General features: G+C 45.2%; 1 non-coding gene and 1 pseudogene across 1 annotated transcript; both read right to left on the bottom strand.

The window, feature by feature from the left end:
• Positions 1-2,664: 2,664 nt before the first annotated feature.
• LOC133894212 (small nucleolar RNA Z247) lies at positions 2,665-2,804 on the bottom strand. Its single transcript, XR_009905021.1, has one exon. It is a non-coding gene; the product is annotated as a small nucleolar RNA Z247 (small nucleolar RNA).
• A 780-nt stretch (positions 2,805-3,584) lies between these two features.
• Positions 3,585-4,302, bottom strand: LOC133892181 (uncharacterized; annotated as a pseudogene).
• Between the last annotated feature and the right edge of the window lie 16,196 nt (positions 4,303-20,498).

Here is a 20,498-nt window from a genome sequence, read left to right as displayed (position 1 = left end):
TAAAGACACATCAGCCTTTGAAGCTTCAAAATCCAATTGCAACAACTTAGCACTGAGCCGAGCAAACCATGCCTGTGGCGCTTGTTTTAAACCATAAAGAGACTTATCAAGTTTAGAAAGGTAATTAGGATACTTGGAATCTTCATAAGCAGGTGGTTGTTTCATGTAAACATCTTCATCAAGCATACCATGTAAAAATGCATTATGAATATCAATCTGACGCAAGCTCCAACCACGACAGATAGCAAGCGATAACAAAACTCGGATAGTAGTAGGTTTAACCACAGGGCTAAAAGTATCACCGTAATCAACTCCATACCTTTGCTTGAACCCTTTTGCATCTAGCCGAGCTTTGTGTCGATCAATAGAACCATCTGGTTTACGCTTCAACATAAAAACCCATTTATAGTCGATGACATTAAGGCTAGCTCGAGGAGGTACCAAGTGCCATGTTTTGTTTCTCATGAGTGCATGAAAATCATCATCCATTACCTTGTGCCAAAGTGGATGCTCGAAAGCAGCAATGTGAGAATCAGGTTCTGAATTAGGAGAGCGCACTGCAGAATATATGACAGTGCCATCTGTTCGAACTTTGGGACATCGAATATTATTCTTCAACCGAGTGCCATAGAAATGCCCTGGAGCATGCAAGTCAGCAGTAGTAGCATTAGGTTGGGTAACAGGAGCAGGCTGGGCGACCAGCGCCTGGTCCCCAGTAGGATGACCCCGCCTAGGTTGCATAAGAGGTCATGGGCCCGTGGCCAACAGCGTCCTGTTCCACTGGGGTGCCAGGCAATGTGCCTGTGTGACCGACAGCGGGCTTGGCCTTGGTGTCGTGGCACTCCAGGGTAGGCTCGAGCGTGGCATCCAACAGCCGGTACAAGGAAGCGGAGCTAGGATGAGGTGACAAGGTCGGCGAAGATCCCGAAGGCGAGGCAGACTCAGGTGTCGCCGGATTTTCTGCATCCAAAGAGTTAGCAGGCGCAAATATTGGCATGCGATCATTGTGCTGATTAGTACTGTTGCTGCTCAACTGCTGAGAATGCAAGGATGTAAAAGGACAGCGTGCATCAGATGGCAGAGAAGAAGATGTATAGTTCCTAGAAAAGGGAAAATTTTCCTCATTGAAAACAACATCGCGAGAAATGTAAATACGACCAGAATCCATATCTAGACATTTGTAGCCCTTGTGAAGAGAACTATAACCGAGAAAAACACATTCTTTAGATCAGAAAGAAAGCTTATGTTTATTGTACGATTGTAGATGAGGCCAACATGCACACCCAAAAAATTTTTAGCATGGAATAATTGGGTGGGACTTTGAAAAGACGCTCTAGAGGAGATGTGTTATCAATGACATAGGTGGGGAGATGATTTATAAGATAAGTGGCTGTTAAGAAGGCTTCGTCCTAGAATTTCAAGGGCATAGATGCATGAGCTAAGAGAGCAAGGCCAGTTTCAACAATATGACGGTGTTTACGTTCGGCAGATCCGTTTTGTTGATGAGTATGTGGACATGAAACTCGATGTGAAAGTCCAAGAGACCGAAAAAATTGGTTGTGAAGTTTTTGATATTCCCCTCCCCAATCGGCTTGCACACACTTAATTTTCCTATCAAGGAGGCGCTCAACATGAGTTTGAAATTGAAGAAATATATGTTGTACTTCAGTACGATCATGCATCAAATAAATCCATGAAAACTTGCTAAAGTCATCAATGAAACTAATAAAATATTTATAGCTTCCAACAGATTGAGATGCAGGACCCCATACATCTGAGAAAATGAGTTCTAAAGGGGAGGTGGACACATGAAGGGAACTCGAATATGGTAATTGATGACTCTTGGCTCACTGACAGGCATTGCAAACTGATAAATGAGACTCTCTAGCACACGGAAATTTATTGACATGCAAAATTGACTGAACAATCTGGGAAGAAGGATGGCCAAACCGAGCATGCACTGTTCCTTGCTAATAGTAGTGCTCACAAAAAGCTTGCTTGAAGGACTTGACATCTGATGGCTTGATGGGGTAGAGACCAGACTCACATCTTCCTTCCAGTATTTTTCTCTTCGACTCCCGATCCTTGATGACATAATGATCAGGATGAAATCAAAGAAGACGTTATTATCACGAGTAATTTTATGAACTGAAACAAGATGCTTAGAAGTTTTAGGAACATGAAGAACATTCTTTAGTGCAAGTGGTCTAGTAGCAGTATTAATAGAACAATGACCAACATGCTTAATTTGCAAACCTGCTCCATTGCCGACTTGAACATTCTCCCCTCCATGATATCTCTCATGCACGACAAGACGATCAAGATCACTTGTAATGTGATCTGTCGCTCCCGTGTCGTTGTACCAATTGGAGTCGAATCTTGTAAGAGGAGGTAGCTGCCACAGCCGCCAAGGGGTGTTCTTCACTATAGGACTCATCCATCCTATACCAGCACTTGACGGCAGTATGGCCTTCCTTGTCACAAATCTGGCAGCGAGGGCGCCCTCCACCACGGCCGCCTCCGAAGCTTGGAGAGACACTGCCACGGCTCGGCTGGCCACGGCCGCAACCACGGCCGCGACCCTTCTGCTGTCCACCGCGCCCAGCAAAGTTCGCCGAGGATCCAGTTTGAAGTTGCAGGTCGGCCTGGTGTTGGAGCTGCCGGGCTTCAAACGACATTAGATGTGCATACACATCATCAAGCGTGAGGAACTTGCTCTTAGTCATCATGGAAGTGAGAAAAGGATCATAGTCCGGGCCAAGACCCGTCAGAAGATAGGTGATCATCTAGTCGTCACGAAGGGGAGACCCAATGGCGGCCAAGGTGGAGGCCAACCCCTTCACCTTGCGGAAGTAGTCTGTTGCCGAAAGGTCTCGTTTCTTAGTCGTGGCGAGCTCAATCCGGATCTGAACAACATGAGCTGGTGTTGCCGAAGCAAACATCCGCTGCAGAATGTCCCACGCCTCCTTGGATGTAGTTGTAGCGATGACGTCTTGAAGAATGTCCTCGGTGATCGAGCAAAGAAGGCCGCTGAGGACCTGCTGGTCTTGATCGTACCACCGTTCGTAGGCCGGATTAGGCAGGAGATCGGCGCTCGCAGCTGTTGATGCAGCGAAAAACTTGGGAGGCATCAGGATCGATCCATCGATGTAGCCCATGAGCTTCGTACTCCGCAGGAAGGGGAGGATCTGAGCGCGCCAAAGAACGAAATTGGATTTGTTTAGGCGGATGGTAACGACATGGTGGATAGGAATTGATGCAAAGATGGTCGGGATTGTAGATTGCATCGAGGTAGAGGTGGTGGAGGAAAGGGTAGAGGAGGAAGAAGATGGCGTGGTCATCTTAGAAAAAATCGTGGCTCTGTTACCATGTAAGCGTATTGGCCTGGATGACCCATTAGGGTCTTGATCTCATCTATATAGAGAGAGGAGGATTACATGGATATGGATTACAACTGTGACTTGAAGTACATGGCAAACAAGGAAGATCTCCTGAAGATAGAGATTACATTCTATCTTTAACACTCTTGACACCCGTGAATCAAAGACATTGAACTCGCATCTTCACAGGGAATCTAGGAGGACCTAGGCAAGCAAGGTTGGGAGGAGCACGGGGATCGCCTCTCGTGGCACAGACAAGGCCAACTCTTGCACCTTCTACAGGTGAGCCTCGACGACAGATGCAACCTTCAAAACTGCATCAGGGAGTCTCTCGTCCATCCTGAACTCCGATCGGCCACCATCCCGTGTAAGCAGACTGCACTCCTCAGCCACACAAGCTGGGATATATGGTATTATGGCTTATTTACATGGTGAGGCAATGCCTCGAGCAGCAACAGGAGTCCTCTGGCTTTGCCAATGTGTGAGGCGGCATGATCAGCGACAGTGGACTGTATCCCACCAGCTTGGATGGTGGATTGAGTGTCCTCTGCATACCTCTCCAACTCAGAAGTTGTATCGGTAATGGCACCCTCATCGCTGTTTGCATCATTTATCCTTGCCTCTACAGACCTCTTGAGCCAATGCTTGTTGATCTTCTGTGCAGAAACAACCAAAGAGAGCGCCTGGGCAACAGGGTGCACGACCAGCTTGTTGGCAAAGATCTTATCGATCATGTCCTTGCACCACAGGAGGCGCACAAGGCCGGTCTTAGGGTCTGACACAACGTCCATGGCCTTTGCTGTTTCGACACTAAAGGCGCGGAAGGTGAATGCAGCCTTGTCCATGGCTGGCTGCGAACTTGCCTGACACAGTATGAGAGGGATGATTGGAGGCTAATGCTTGCTGCAGCTGTACCGCTCATGAATCCTGTATCAAGTGAGAATGAGGTCCTGCAAACTGTCAGCCCCTTGCGTGACAGGGAATCGGTGGATCGTGAGAAGCTGTACAAGGAACCTGGACTGCAAGAGATGGGCCGCAGGAGTGCATGGCAACACAAGCCCAACAAACATTACCAAGGAGGCGAATGGGCCAAGTAGGTGTGTATCGACTGAGGCCTTGTAAGGGTGATCTATAAATACTAATCGAAGATTGAAGAAGGCAGACAATTGTAATACGGAACTTGTGGTCCTCCTAGTGCAATTCATCCCTCCTTCCTCCACAACCACTCCCTCTCGATCTGGATCTACTTCTTGCTCTTCCCAATCTATCTAGTATCCTAACAATCTGGTATCAGAGACGTTCGGTCCTACAGCAAGCTGGAGAACCATGATCACTTTACTCGCCTCCAGAAGAAGCATGACACCATGGATCCACAGACCAAGTTGATCTTGATGAGATGGCGAAGCAGTTCGATAACAAGTTCGCGGAATTTGACCTCAAGTGGGAGAAGCGGCTTCATGAGTTGGATCATCAAAGAGAGGAGTGCATCTCCGAGTTCGAGACGGCGGTAGTGGTGTTTGAGTCCTAGAAGCCGCAGATCGAAGGTGCGGTCGACACTATCAAGCTCCAGGTTTCCAATATGAACAAGCACTTAGAGTGCATCGTGCTCGATCAAGTGGCAGGGAATGCCGGAATCCTTGGCCACTCCATGTCAGCTGTTGCACACCCATTTGCCAGCTCACCAGCCGACAGCCCTGAGGGGCACCGTGTCGAAGCATCGTACCAGGAGCCTGAGTTTGAGGCGATGTTTGCCCACACTCATCTCCCGGTCAAGGGTACGTTCGATTTGTACTCGAATTCCTATGCCAAGCATACACATCCGAATGGGGATCACTTTGTACCTCGTTTTTCCTCTAATTCTCCATATCGTGGGGGTAGATTACCTAAGATGAAATTTTCATAGTTCGATAGGGAGAATCCTATGCTTTGGCAAACTAGATGTGAAAATTACTTTAAGATGTATTCTATAGAGAAGTCGAATTGGATTAAAGTAGATACAATGCATTTTATCAGTCCAGCTGCGCGATGGCTCCAATCTGCTAAGCACCGCTTAACTAGTGCCAGTTGGGAAAATTTGTGCAAAATGATTTGTGATAGGTTTGCTAAGGAACAACATGAAGTTCTCATTACGCAATTATTTCATATTAAGCAAACTACTTCTATTACTGATTATGTAGAAAGGCTTTCTCAATTGGTTGATCAGATAGATGCTTACCGATCAATTACAGACCATTTGTACTATACCATGCGATTTCTTGATGGGTTAAAAGATGATATCAAATCTATCGTTATGGTTCAACGACCTCTGGATTTGGATACTGCTTGTGTTCTTGCCACATTGCAAGAAGAAGTCACTGAATCAACCTGGAAACATGATTTCAAACACCTGGATTCTACTTATGTGCAGAAGAATCTTTCAAAAGGGCCCTCTACCCCTACCACTGCCACCTCAGCTTGACAAGGTAGCCGTTGCTTCCCAAGCTGATGATACAAGAGGCCTTGAAGCTGCCTGCACTCAAACTCCTACTGAAAAGTTGGCTGCACTTCGTGCTTATAGGATAAGGGTCTCTGTCACACTTGTGGTCTGAAGTGGAGTCGAGAACACAAATGTGCAGACACAATTCATTTGCATGTTGTGCAGAAACTATGGGATTTATTTCAATTGGAAGATGTTGAATCATGGGCTGCTGCTGACACTCAGTCTACAACAAGTTTGTTCTCTATATCTCAAGAAGCTGTTCAGGGTGATGAAACTCCTAAAACTATGAAGTTCGTTTGCAGTATTCAGAATGAACTTTGCTTATTCTTGTGGATTCAAGCAGTTCCTACTCTTTTCTCAGTTCCAGAGTTGCTAAGAAATTATCTGGAAATTCTACTCTTGCTTCTACTATTAAAGTTCAGGTAGCTAATGCCAACATTTTAGCTTGCTCTCAAGAACTTACACAAGCCTAGTGGTTTATTGAGCACTACCCATTCCAGTCCACTCTTAAAATTCTGCCTTTGTATAGCTATGATTTGATTGTAGTAATGGACTGGCTAGAGGCCCATAGTCCCATAAGGTTCATTGGGGTCTCAAGTGGATAGACATTTCTTATCATGGCACTGTCATTACTCTTCAGGGTTAGGTCACAGAAGTATCAGCATGCACCATGGTCCAGATATTACTCATGGAGGATCTCTCGCTAGCTGAACAAGTATTGGTTGTTAACCTCCCAGAAGATATTCAAAACCTTCTTCTGCAATTTCAAGAGGTGTTTGTCGGGCCAACAGACCTACCTCTGTACACAACTTGTGACCACAAGATCCCTCTACTTCCTAGGGCCAAGCCTGTGAACATGAGACCTTATAGGTATGCTCCAGCTTTAAAAATTGAAATTGAGAAGCAAGTGAATGACATGTTAGCCACTGGGGTGATCCAGCATAGCACAAGTGCTTTTTGTTCCCTTGTTATTTTGGTTAAAAAGAAAGATGGTAGTTGGCAATTTTGTGTAGATTATATACACTTGAATGCCCTTACAGTTAAAACCAAATACCCAGTTCCTATTATAGATGAATTTCTAGATGAATGGCTGGAGCTAGTTGGTTCTCTAAGTCGGACTTAAGGGTAGGTTATCACAAGATCAAATTAGCACCTAGAGAGGAATGTAAAACAGCATTTCAGACACATCAGTTTCTCATTCATCAGTTGGACCTTACACTCTACATTCTGGGTTGATCAGGTATAAGGGAGACTGTGGTTAGGATCCAATGCTGCATTACCCTTAAAAGTTATTTTAGCCTTACATGATAGTGCTGTAGGGGGGACACTCTGGATTTCATGTCACTTATAAGCGTGTGAAACACCTCTTTACTTGGCCAGCTTTGAAAACAGCAATTCAGCAGTATGTATCAAAGTGCCAAATATGTCAGCAGGCCAAACCTGACATATCTTGTTCTCCAGGTTTGCTGTATACCTCTACCTATTCCTACTCAAGCATGGAGTGTGATTTCTATGGAAACACACTGAAGAAGAAATAGACATGTTTAGGTACTTTATACTATAACAAGACTTGTAGACAGAACAATGTGTGCTTAGTTACAGATAAAGGAAACTGAAATGTAAGCTGATTATTCACCTAAGAAAAAAGAAAATCCACTTCGCTGCCTTTATAAGCAATGGAAAATAGAAAAACGATGGCTGAATTTTTTAGATTACTAACTAGTAGTAGTACCAAATCGTTACTCAAATAAAACATCAGCACAGGTACTTGGTAAATAATATTCAGTGTACCGATGTACATGCACCACAGACGGAGAAAGCCCCAGATAACAACATGACATACAAATGGGCCAATTGAAATACCGAATAGAAATGTCATAGCTGAAGACATGGACGAATTGAATTTTGGTCATCTCGGTACTGCACATGATAGCTGCAAGGGCTCAAATTTAAATACATGGAGCCATTTTTTAAGCGCTGAGACATACAAATTCCAGTCAATTCATACACAGACATCTAAATCAGTTGTTCCAATCAATGATTCAAACCACATAATACGTGCAGATCTGGCCATTTTAACCCAAAACCGAGCAAAAATAACGTGTACAGCAGCTAAATCACACCAAAACTGAGCAAACATGAGTCATTCAGTCATACCAATGGGCATCCACTTAACACATACAAGGCAGGTAATTGCGTCAATCCATCATCCATCCTACAACAGCAGCTCATCCGAACTTCCATACACAGATCTAGCAATTTTTTATCACCTAACAAAGTAAGAAAAGATGGATGGATGAGTACTGCAGCGGGATTCTTGCCAGTGGCAACAGTGCGGAAGCAAGGGAGCCACCGGCTGCTGGGATCCTCCTCGCTAGAACGGGAGCAAGGGAGCCGGGGCAGCGTCGGCCGAGTGAGGAAGGAGGGGGCAAAGTGAGGAAGGAGAGATCCAAGCTGAGGAGTCTTTGGGATAGCCAGGAGAGACGATGGAGGTGCCGGTGAGCGGCTGTTCTGGGGAAGCCGCCATTGCCGGAGGTTCAAACCCTAATCGCCTCATTCCTCCATTTGTTTCTCACGTGTGTGGGTGTGTCGAGTGGTTCGAGGGGCGAGTCGACAGGGGAGGGATGGAAATTCATTTCATTGCAAGAGGAGCATATGATGAAGTTATACATCCTTTTACTTGAAAATTCTGAAGACCCCCAAATGTAGATCCACTTGTCCAATCGACTATCATTACGTTCCCAGGAACAAAGAAGCATAGAAATATGTGATAGTTGTTCTGAGGCAACCACAAACAAAGGTAGCTGAAACAAACAGTTATAGTCAGTCCAGATCTCCAAGAACAATGCAACTGATAAGCCCGGGTCATGCACAAAAGAGAACAAATGAGGGTATGTCACTTTTAGTATACCAAAATCCCAGTGTCCACTCCAGAAAAGAACAGTGTCTCCAACACCTACAGAGCACAATGCATAACCTTGAAAGAGGTCAAACAAGTTACAAAGATCTCTCCACCAGAAAGAACCTCAACGAGTCAAAGACTATGGTGCTTTGGAACTTGAGTAACAAGCTTACCAAATAATATTGACCCAAGGAGTATCATGTTTGTGGAAAAATTTATGAAGGTGCTTAAGAAGCAATGCCTTATTCTGTGCTCTTATGGAGACCACACCGAGACCACCTTGACTTTTTGGCCAGCTAACCTTCTTCCAGACAACTAAACAATTTCCTTTCTTATCGATGTTAGAGCGTCTCCAAAGGCAATGTCTTTTGTACTTGTTGATTTGCTCTATGACAACCATTGCTAATTTGATTGCACACATGAAGTAGGTGGGCAAGGCAGAGAGGATGGAATTTGTCACAGTTAGCCTGCCACCATAAGAGGCATGTGGGATTACTCCCATTCTATTATTCTCTCCATTCTATTCAACAAAGGCATACAATCTTCAACAGAAGGTCTGGTTGTCCCCAATGGTAGCCCCAGATAAGTAAAACGCATCGAAGCCACAACACAACCCATGGTATTTGCCAGATGAACGGACTTCTCTTCTGAAATATTAATGGGTACCAGAGAAGATTTATGAAAATTAACCTTTAGACCAGTGGAGGAGGCAAAAGAGTTGAGGAGACACTTGAGGAAAAGGATTTGGTTGGCATCAGCCGGCATGACAACTAGAGTGTCATCAGCATATTAAACTATTCAAAATTGCTGGCCATAAGAAGTTCCTAGTGGCATTAAAAGAAGTCCTTTGTGATAGGCATCATTTACCAAAGTTTGCAGGAGGTCAGCAGCCAACACAAAGAGGAGGGGTGAAAGAGGGTACCCTTATCTCACACCCCTTCGACAATGAATTGTTTTGCTAGGCATTCCATTAAGCAAGACTTGAGAGGTGCCAGAACTAAGAATTGCAGATATCCAGGCAATCCATTTAGGTGAGAACCCTTTACTTTGAAGCATTATGATAACCACATGGTGCTCTACCTTGTCAAAGGCTTTTTCAAAGTCCAGTTTGAGGACCACAACCTCCCTCTTGGAGCTATGGCACATGTGCAAATACTGGAATGCCCATAAAAGACAATCTTGTATTGCTAAGCATTTAATAAACCCATATTGGTTCTGGTAGATCAGGTGAAGAATAACTTTCTGCAATTCATTATCCAGGGCCTTGGTTATTATCTTTAAGTGGCCATTGAGAAGAGAGATGGGCCTAAAGTCATTACAAAACATGGGAGATGAGACTTTAGGGACTAGAGTGATGTAGGATCCATTGATGCAGCGAAGATCAAGAGTTCCATCATGAAACTCCTTACAAACCTTGTACACATCATGGCAGATAATGGGCCAACACTTCTTAATGAATTGTCCATTAAAACCATTAGGACCCAGGGCTTTATCAGAGGGAAGTGCCTCAACAATAGCATCAATGTTCTCCTTTGTGAAGATGTCATCCATATTGTGTAGGGGATTAGGGGATAAGGCTGAATAAGTTCTGGCAATTTAAAGTGCATATATGAAAACTCACTCTGACCAAGCCTATCTCTGAAGGCAATCCAAAAAATAGCAGCCTTTTGTTCATGATCCGAGATTACGGTGCCATAAGGGAGTTGGCGAGTTGCTATATGATTTCTTATAAAATGTTGTGTAGCAATTGCCTAAAAAAAGCATGAATTTTCATCACCAAAGAGAACCCAGCTGTTGGGGGATGGTCTCACAAGCTCCTTTAGATGCAAGGTCGAAGGCCTCTGTAGCACTGTTTACTGACAAAGTGTACAACTATCATGGATTCGTAATGTTGCAAGAACCCTTCAGACATGCTGAAGGTACCTTGTGGATGCTTGGTGCTGTTGGAGCATGTACGGGTGACGGGATTGGTGAAGCTTATGTCGAGCCTTCGAAAGGTGATTGAAGGCCTTCGTTGGGCTTCGCGGGGCAAATGATAGAAAGGATGCCGAAGGTGTCATTGCAGGTGAAGAACTCAGCAGGCCTTCGGAAGCCAGTCGAGGATCGAACCCACAACCACGAGGAAGTCGACCAAAGGTGCACCGAAGATGCCATCGGCTATAGGCCTTTGGGAGCCCAGGCGAAGGGCGGACTATCGTTGGTATTATTGTACATTGCAACAGAGAATGGTTAGGTATGGACTATAAATAGGACGTCAATGTAATTGAAAAAAGAGATGACATTAATTACAATGCACAGTTCCGCAGCTTGAGTGTTCGCATCCGGGTTCCGAAGGCCCACCACTTTGATCGGTTATGCAAGTTTCCAATAGCTGGTACGGTTTATCGGGATCGAACCATTACAAAGCCATGCCACCCAAAGAAGACGAATGCCATTGACGAATTAGCGGCACAACAAACACAACTTTTGGAGGAGGCCGCAGTCACAGCCAACTCAGCCAGGTTGGTTCCAAGCAACACCTCGTTTGAGGCAACCGAGGAGGTTCAAGAAGAAGAAAATGATGTGGCTGTGTTAGCCAATGGAGACAGTCGGGTTCGCGAAGAGCAAGTTCACCAGGAAGATGTAGATGCTTCGATATGAAGGGTTGAATAAGGCATTCACACTCGTTTTGAAGCTTTGTCAGCTACAGGAGGAAAGGCCCCTTGTGTTGAGGAACGTGAAACCTTCGAGCATTTTCAAGACTGAATATGATGAAGAAGAAGAAACTAAAGTGAAAAGAGCTACGTGGCTAGAAGCCGAAGACCTAGAATGGAAAATTGCACAGAAGAAGTGTACGCTAGAGAGCTTGGCAGAAAGTTAGAAGGTGGCTGAATATCACTGGCAAGCTGATGAAGCCAGAAGAACTCTGGAACAGATGCAAGAGCAAATCAGAATACTGCAGTGAGAGGGCGAAGAGACGCGGAACATTATCACCCTTTGTCAGCATTTACAACAAGGCCTGTGTCGGATCTTCGGCATAGGCCATGCCCAAGTGATCCAGACTCATTCAGCCATGGCCTTCGGGTATCAAAATGCCGAGGGTCGTGATGTTTGATGGAGAATCAGACTCAAGGGAATTTGTCTTGGGCTTTGAGGCAGTAGTTGAATCTTCTTTGTGGAGATGATGCAACGTTGGGAAAGGCCTTTGTGTTGGTAGTAAAAAGGATAGCTAGGTCCTAGTACTCCGTCTTACCTCCGGGGTCCATCTACTCTTGGAAGCAGTTGCACGATGCCCTTTTCTGCAATTTCCGAGGCAATTGAGACAAGAAGGTCATAGCTGGAGACCTCTTCGCAGTAAAACAACAGCCGGTAGAGTCACTAAAAGACTACATGCGCTGCTTTGTACATGTGCGCTATCAGGCGAAAGGCTTGAGCGAGGGCACAACCATCGATTCTACTATCTAGGGTATAAGAGGAGGGCTGGTGGTAGGAAAGCTGACACGCAAGAGGCCGTAGAGTGTCCATGAACTCTTCAACAAGATGGAGGAATATGCAAGGTCTGAGGTGGACCATCATCGAAGGAAGAGCGAAATGGCAGTGTTGAAAACATCGAAGCCCTCTATCCCTCAAAATAGGAAACAAACACTGGCTAGCCGAAAGACAGGCCGAAGCACTCGAAGAAAATTGAGGCCTTTGGATACAACTATAAGCAAAAGAAGTCAACCAGATAGAATCCGGACTTGACGATGTCTTGCAGGATGTTGTCAAAGCCCAAGGTGAGGGGGGCCTACAGCGGCCGAACCAGTAGAGGCCACAGAGGTTGAGGTGGCTGACGTGGATGGGAACCCAGTGACCCAAGCATGTTATACTATGAGTTACATGGAGAAGGTGCTGGTCATACAACTAAGCAATGTCCGCATGTTGTTGCCATGAAGCAAGCCTAGGGAACCAACCCTTCGATCCTGCTAGGGTAGTGCATCAAGCCACACCATACAAGCTGGGCAACGCGTGATAGCTTTAGCAGACCCAGGGTTAGGCCCATGGGCCAAACCCTTCAACATTCGCCTCTCAATGGCAGTCAGTGGCTTTGATGCAGCCATATGTTCCAGCACCTTCGGCCCCACCGGACCAAACCTATGGTTAGTCGGAGGCTTTTCAACTAGCGCTCCCACCCCTTCTGACAAGGCATGTAATCGAAGCTCCCCCAGAAACCAGTAGATCGGTGAACACAGTAACCCACAGGTTCAATATGGTTTTAGCAATCACTGGTGGCTCTAATTATGAAACAGAGTCCAAGTGGCAGCGAAAAGAATATGTGGGAAATGTTAACTATGTCAGTGTAAACCCTCCCTACGTTCACTCTAAGTGGTCCCATGTCCCCATCACTTTCTCACACGAGGACATGAGGGTCTTGGATTACCCTCACATAGATGCCTTCGCCATTGCTGCTAATATTCTAGGAAGTGAAGTCCATAGGATCCTGATAGATGGCGAAAGCTCGGCAGATATCATCTTCGTTGACGCCTTCGATAGGACAGGACTGCAGCAAAGTATCTTACAACAGGCTGGATCTCCATTGCTAGGCATCAGTGAAAAAGAAATTAATGCTTTGGGCGATGTAGAGATACTAGTCTCTTTTGGCGAATGGTCCAATTTCTGGACATAAAATATGACCTTTGATGTTGTGGATAAAAGCTATCCATACAATGCCATCTTTGGAAGAGGGGTGCTAAACAAGTTTAGCGCGGTACCATACCATTGTTATCTATGCATGAAGATGCCTGGTCCCAGAGGTGTCATATCGGTGTTGGGAGATCAACAAATGACCAGCATAATTAAAGTGCGATACACTCCAAGCTATCGCAACGTTCATGTCATAACAGAACCTTCGTTGAAGCCTCAGGAAGACAACGGCCTCCTACAGACACAACGAGTGTTAAAGGCTATGCCTGAAGGCTAGACCAAGAAAGTGTTGCTGTGTCAGGATAGACCAGAAAGAATAGTGGTCATAGGACCTTAAATGATAGAAGAAGCTGAATCAAGCATGAAAGAATTCCTGCGCAACAACAAAGATGTTTTTGCTTGGACACCAAAGGATATACAAAGGGTCAGTAGAGATATCATCGAACATACTCTGAATGTTGACCCCAACTCAAACCCAAAGAAGCAAAGGCTTCGGAAGGCTTCCGAAGAAAGAGAAGACGCAGCGAAGGCTGAGGTGCGGAAGTTGCATGATGCTGGGGTCATACGTGAAGCACTACACTCTGAGTGGTTGGTGAACCTGGTGTTAGTCAAGTAAAGCAACGACAAATGTAGAATGTGTTTTGATTTCACAGATCTCAACAGGGCCTACCCAAAGGATGATTTTCCTTTACCACGTATTGACCAGTTGGTAGACTATGTAGCTGGTTGTGAAATGTTAAGCTTTCTGGACACATATTTTGGATACCATCAGGTCTAGATGGTGAAGGATGGTGAGGTAAAAATAAGTTTTAGAATCTCCTTTGGAATATATTGTTTTGTAACAATGGCCTTTGGCCTTCGGAATGCTAGGGCCACCTTTGCCAGATTGGTCCAGATTGTACTAAAGTCACAGTTAGGGAGAAAGTATCTCCATATGTTGAATACATAGTTGTCAAGAGTAACAAGGAATGTGATCACTTGGATGACCTTTAGGAGGCTTTCACCATTCTGCGAAGTGTGGGTTAAAATTGAATCTAGAGGAGTGTGCATTTGGTGTGTGCTCACGAAGGCTATTGGGATTTTTGGTGTTGAAGAGAGGTATCAAAGTAAAGCTTGAAAAAATTCAAGCAATACTTAATATGAGGCCTCCACGAAGTAGAAGAGAGGAACAACGCTAGGTGGGAAGATTGGTAGCTCTAGGCCGGTTCATGGCCATCTCTACATTGCGAAGCCTGCCTTTCTTCAAAACTGTCAAGGGCTTAAACCCTTTTTGCTGGAGTGCAGAGCAACTGAACGCTTTTGGTGAGTTGAAAGAGTATTTGATGAAGCTCATTGTTTTGATTAGTCCATATCCGAAGGCTAGGTTATTGCTGTGCATAGCGGTTTCCCCTTTGGTGTTAAGTGCGGTGCTTGTTCAAGAAATGCAAGTTAACAAGAAGTTGCAACAATTTGTAGTGGACTATTTGTCAGAGGCATTGGCAGGGCCGAAGAAGTTCTATTCCAAAATGGAATATGGCATATGTAGTGGTGATGGCATCGCGAAAGCTTCGGCACTACTTCATAGCACACAAGATAACGGTGCTGACTTGATCACCCCTTCACGACAGGTTTGAAAATTGGGAAGCTACGGGAAGAATATGGAAATGGGCCACAGAGTTTGCACCATTCATGTTGACCTTCGTCGCGTGGATGACGATAAAATCATAGGCCTTAGCGGAGTTTCTGGTAGATTAGACACCGTAGACAGAACGCCTAAAAGAAATATCATTAGACCCAATGTGGATCATATATTTTGATGGAGCTTGGGGGGCTTCGGGTGCTGGTGTAGCATCAGTTATATGTTTACCTTCAGGCATGAAGCTGGGATATGTAGCAGAACTTGATTTACAGTCGACAAATAATGTCATACAGTACGAAGCGGTTCTCCTTGGTCTTCATAAGGTGTGAGCCCTTGGAGCCCGAAGTATGCTGGTCAAAACAGACTCTTAGGTGATAGCAAGCCAAATTGACAAAACATTTCAGGCGAAGGAGCAGGAGCTGGCTAAGTATATGGCAGTAGTGTGAAGCATGGAAAAACATTTCTGTTCACTGTCAAGAGTATATCGAGAATGACAATTCTGAGGCCGATGATCTTGCCAAGACCGTGGCAAAAAATCCGTCATTCTATCTGGATTTTTCAATAGATTTTGAAGATACTAGTTGTCGAAGCCCCTCAACAGATGGCATGTAGTGTCACTATCATTAAGAGGGAAGATTGGCGCTCGTGTATAATGGCCTACTTTCAGGGTCATTACGAGCCCGAAGATCAGGTGGAGGCGAAGTGCATGGTGCAAATACAATATTGTGGGGGCTAACTTATACAAGATGGGAGTATGCGCACTAATGCTTCGATGGGAGTCCCAATAAAAAGGACAAAGTTTGCTCAAGGAGATACATTGAGGATCGTGTGGCTCGCACATTGGCACTCGGGCACCCATCAAAAAAGCATTCAGGTAGGGATTCTATTAGCCGAAGGCCATCTCCGATGCAGATGCCACAGTTTGAAGCTGTGCGAAACGCCAATACATGGCTAAGGGCTCAAATAGACCTTCATCAAAGGTACAACTCATCCCACCAGTTTGGCTCTTGACTCGGTAGGGGATTGATATCTTTGGATAGTTGCCAACTGCTCTAGCAAATCTTCGCTATGCTATGGTGGCAGTTGAGTACTTCTCCAAATGGGTGGAGGCAGTGCTGCTGGTGAGGATAATGTTGAAAAATGTTCAAAAATTCTTGTAGCAAAACATCATTTGTCACTTTGGCGTTCCTCGTGAAGTACAGTTGATAATGGGACGCAGTTTGACAGCTTGGGCTTCAAACAATTTTGCGAAGATATGGGAATAGAAGTCTGCTTCACTTCAATGTATCATCCCTAGTCAAACGGAGCTATGGAGAGGGCGAATGGTATCGTCTTGGCTGGTGTCTCAAGGCGCCTGCGAGGTCTCCCAAAGGGTAAGTGGGTTGAAGAGTTGCCGAAGGTATTGTGGTCAATCAGGATGACAACAACGAGACCAACGGGTTTCATGCCATTTCACTTGCTCTTCGGTGAAGAACCTATAACACTAGAGGAATGTAAAAACAAATTATTTCATGTCACAGCTGAGATGACTCTAAGCAAAGAGCTGATAACAAAAGATTCACTGGATGAAATGAGAATGCAAGCTATGGAAAACCTACGGGAGTGCCAAGAGTAAACAAAAAGATGGAGGGACGAGAACATACACTACTACATAAACCCCTATATATACCGGCCCATCACTACCAGTTCATAAGCCGTGCAGGAAAATATAGTCATCGTGGCTTACAAACTGGCAGTGATAAGGGCAAGCCGGCTCAAGCCAACGGCCGACAGTGATGCCCTACTCCATCTTCATTGCTAGTTTAATCCAACGACCGGCAGTGATAACAGGGCATCACTATCGGCTTTTTATATGAGCCGGCAGTGATGTCTGGACTATATAAAAGCGATGCCGAGCACACAACAGAGAGGAGCTCTGTTTATTCGGTGGCGATAATTTTTGGTCACCAAGTTATTAGTGACATCAAAGTTTTGAGGAATCCTCATGCCCTAGATGTTCCAAGGTATGTAACTTCATCTCCAATCCATTTCTAATTTAATTTTATTTGCTAAATTGCTCTAGATATTGAAAATGATGGAGATGCACCTATGGCCATGATGTTTTAAGACAATGTAGATGCAATTATATCTTATTTATTATATGAAAGCTTCAATTAGTAGCTTATGGCAGAAAGTGTCTTTATTATTGATTTACATTAGCTATAGGTTTGAGCATATTTTTTTAATTTTTAATGAAGTAGAAAATTAGCCATAAAATTAAGATATATAGCAAGCTTCAATTATATTTTTTATATTTTAATTAATTTAGCAAGCTCCAAAATAGAAACTTTAGGTATGAGCATATTTATGTTTGATTTATAATGAATTAGAAAAATTAGCAATGATATTTAGATATGTTGCAAGCTCCAATTATATTTTTATATTTTAATAAATTAGCATGCCTATATTAAAACTTTAGGAATGAGCATATTTATTTTTATTTTTAATGAATTAGAAAATTTCTCCAAGATATGTAAGTATGTAGAAGATAAAATTATATTTTTTATATTTTATTTAATTAGCAAGCTCCAATATATAAACTTTATGTGTGAGCGTATTTATTTTTTAATTTACTTAATTAGTCCTACAAAAAGGGTTGAATAATAAAGAAAATTATTAGGGATGGCACCAACAAATACTCATCAGAAGCTGTTGGGGGAAAAAATAAACCAGCCTGAGGATATTGGTTGAAGATTACCATCGAGATCTCTCCGGAGCCTTGACCTCCAAACCCTCAGTTAAATGCTAGACCTCCGAGGTCATTAGATCCCTTCACGGTACCCCTTTGTACCTGCGAAGCCTTCCCTTGGCTTAGTCCGCTCGGTCTCCCGAAGGCTTAGCCTCCTGAAGACCCGACCTCCTGAAGCATCAGTCCCCCGAAGCTTCGGCCTCTTGAAGCCCTGGCCTTCCGAAGTCCTGCTTCCTGAAGCTTTCACCTCCTGGTTCCATGCCTCCTGAGGCCCCCGCCTCGGGCTGCCTTCCCGAAGGCAGCAAGGTGAGTCAGCATGCCTTAGGAAAGATCTACGGGAAGGGGAGCACTGGTCATGCTTTGCCTGCAAGGAAGTGACTAGCATTAAATACCTAGGCTATCCTGACACCACTAACAGTGTGGCGCTGGGCCATAATCAACGACCGGCTCGCCACATTCCAGGGGGCAGACACCACGATAGTTACCACGATGGATATTTATCTCCACCAATTGAGTAGAAAGTAGTTATTCGGGATAAGGCCCAATAATTCGGTCGGATCCCAGATATTTGTACATTATGATAACTTGTACACCAAGTTACACATGGCCCTATAAATAGGGGGCCATGGTCGCCTGGGAGGGGACAAACGGGCAAGACAGCAAAAGACATAGAGGTGAAAACACACCAAGTCACGCTGTGATACTCCTCCCAGAGCGATCCATTTTTCTACCATCAATACATTCATGGTGTTCCTTCCTCTTAAACTTCGTTTCCAAGCTTGAGTCTCCTCCTTAGAAGAAACTCTCGCCGTACTTGCTAGGGCAGCAAGACGAACTCTTGCTCCAACAATACGTCGTCCATGGGGATTCGAACACAGAAATACTAAGCGAGGTAGGAATCCACCAGAAAAACCACCAAAGGGTTACCTAAAACCGCCATACCCATCGTTGCAAGCATGCAAACATATGCATGGTTGCCTCAGCCATATGCACCGTATGCAAGCTCCAGCCCCGCTGCGGTGTGGGATGGCGTTCCTCCGATGTTGGCCAACTCAGGACCCTGGGTCGGTACAGGAACTCAAGACGACGCGGAGGCCTTGCAGCCTCAGAACGATGAAGACCTCACCGCCTCAGGAGAGGATGCGGCTGAAGCCATGGCCAAGCAGGCCGCCTTCCAATGGTTCTGGACGGTCCAACCCAGGAGTGTTCCCACCTGGACTTGGTCCCAGGTACCCCCTTCGACCACACCTGGGATACCACAAGTAAGCCAACATCTTCGGAAAGTCTGTCCACCTAGCGCCCTCCTTGGGCCCCTTAGGCGAAAGAGGGTTCCAAGGAGACAGAGGGCTCCGGGGTGCGCGAACCCTGCCAGCGCCTCCCGGCTAGCCTACTTGGGCAGAGGGGGTCACGGACCACCTCTCCCGGCTAGCCTTTGGCTTTGCCTCCGACGTGCCATCGCCAAGCTCCGGACGGAGTAACTCCGGAGCTGGGCAGCGGCTAAGGGCCGAGGGGGTCGTGGACCACCTCCCTCGCCTAGCCTTCAGCTCCACCTCTGATGCGCCATCACCAGGCTCCAGACGGAGTACCTCCGGAGCCAGGCAGTGACTAAGGGTCGAGGGGGTCGCATACCACCTCTCTTGCCTAGCCTTCGGCTACGCCTTTGACACATCATTGCCTTCAACCCGGTCAGTCGCTAAGGAACCCGAAGGGTCAAGGATCACCTCCGGAGCTCATCTCCAAAGGTTCCAGATGGATTTCACTTAGTCGGAAATCTGGAACAAAAGGGCCCTCTACCCCTACCACTGCCACCTCAGCTTGACAAGGTAGCCGTTGCTTCCCAAGCCGATGATACAAGAGGCCTTGAAGCTGCCCGCACTCAAACTCCTACTGAAAAGTTCGCTGCACTTCGTGCTTATAGGAGAGCTAAGGGTCTCCGTCACACTTGTGGTCTGAAGTGGAGTCAAGAACACAAATGTGCAGACACAATTCATTTGCATGTTGTGCAGGAACTATGGGATTTATTTCAATTGGAAGATGTTGAATCATGGGCTGCTGCTGACACTCAGTCTACAACAAGTTTGTTCCCTATATCCCAAGAAGCTGTTCAGGGTGATGAAACTCCTAAAACTATGAAGTTCGTTCGCAGTATTCAGAATGAAACTTGCTTATTCTTGTGGATTCAAGCAGTTCCCACTCTTTTCTCAGTTCCAGAGTTGCTAGGAAATTATCTGGAATTTCTGCTCTTGCTTCTACTATTAAAGTTCAGGTAGCTAATGCCAACATTTTAGCTTGCTCTCAAGAACTTACACAAGCCTAGTGGTTTATTGAGCACTACCCATTCCAGTCCACTCGTAAAATTCTGCCTTTGTATAGCTATGATTTGATTGTAGGAATGGACTGGCTAGCCCAAAGTCCCATAAGGTTCATTGGGGTCTCAAGTGGATAGACATTTCTTATCATGGCACTGTCATTACTCTTCAGGGTTAGGTCACAGAAGTATTAGCATGCACCATGGTCCAGATATTACTCATGGAGGATCTCTCGCTAGCTGAACAAGTATTGGTTGTTAACCTCCCAGAAGATATTCAAAACCTTCTTCTGCAATTTCAAGAGGTGTTTGTCGAGCCAACAGACCTACCTCTGTACACAAATTGTGACCACAAGATCCCTCTACTTCCTAGGGCTAGGCCTGTGAACTTGAGACCTTATAGGTATGCTCCAGCTTTAAA

This window comes from Phragmites australis, chromosome 15 (genome assembly GCF_958298935.1).
Source record: "Phragmites australis chromosome 15, lpPhrAust1.1, whole genome shotgun sequence".
NCBI lineage: Eukaryota > Viridiplantae > Streptophyta > Magnoliopsida > Poales > Poaceae > Phragmites > Phragmites australis.
This window is presented reverse-complemented; position numbering and strand designations above follow the sequence as displayed.